Here is a 758-nt window from a genome sequence, read left to right as displayed (position 1 = left end):
CCCGGCCGGCCCCAACCAGCACATGGCCCCGCGGCTGCTTCTGTTGGCTGGTGCCGACCTGGCCGGCCTCCTCCTGCCCCCAGTAACATGTGGGAAGCCAGCATGGGGGGGTCTCGTCAGGCAGGGTCCTGGTGTGACCTCTGCAGGGCAAGGCGGCGGGAGCCGGTGTCTGCCAGACCCCACACTCCGGGCTTGCAGTGCTGAGGCCACCAGGACTGCGTGCATGGGCAGCTGGGCACCACAGTGAGCAGGGCCGTACAGGCGGGCGGGGGAGGAGACGGGCGACAGAGGCCGGCTCCCTCAGGCAGCGCCAGCTCGTGGGGCTGCGCTGCTCAGGGGATGGAGATGTGGAGCTATTTATTTCTCCCCTTCAGTCTCTGGGCAGTAGCTGGCTGGATGCAGAATGGGTCCCTCCTGCCCCTGCCCACCAGCAGCTACCATGAACTTTGTAGTAGCAGGCAGGTGCAGTAGGACTACACAGGCAGGGTCTCTCTGGCCCAGGACAGAGGGTGTTTGAATATGGCTCGCCGGCCCACTGGGTGATAAAAAGTTCATGATCCGGCCCCACATTCAGAAAGGTTGGACACCCCTGGGTTACACACAGAGACTGCAGAATCTCCATCCTTGGAAGTTTTTAAGACCCAGGTAAACAAAGCCTTGGCTGGGATGATGAAGCTGGGGATGGCCCTGCTTTGAGCAGGGGGGTGGAGTAGATGACCTCCTGAGGTCTCTTCCAACCTTAAATTTTCTATGATTCT

At 61.1% G+C, this 758-nt stretch overlaps 1 protein-coding gene across 1 annotated transcript in view; it reads right to left on the bottom strand.

Moving 5' to 3' along the window:
- Positions 1-758, bottom strand: part of CNOT1 (CCR4-NOT transcription complex subunit 1) — a 94,930-nt gene that overhangs the window by 10,458 nt on the left and 83,714 nt on the right.

The sequence above is a fragment of the Alligator sinensis genome, unplaced genomic scaffold (assembly GCF_000455745.1).
Source record: "Alligator sinensis unplaced genomic scaffold, ASM45574v1 scaffold203_1, whole genome shotgun sequence".
Lineage (NCBI taxonomy): Eukaryota > Metazoa > Chordata > Crocodylia > Alligatoridae > Alligator > Alligator sinensis.
Note: the sequence above shows the minus strand (reverse complement) of the source record. Positions and strands in the feature narration are given on the sequence as shown.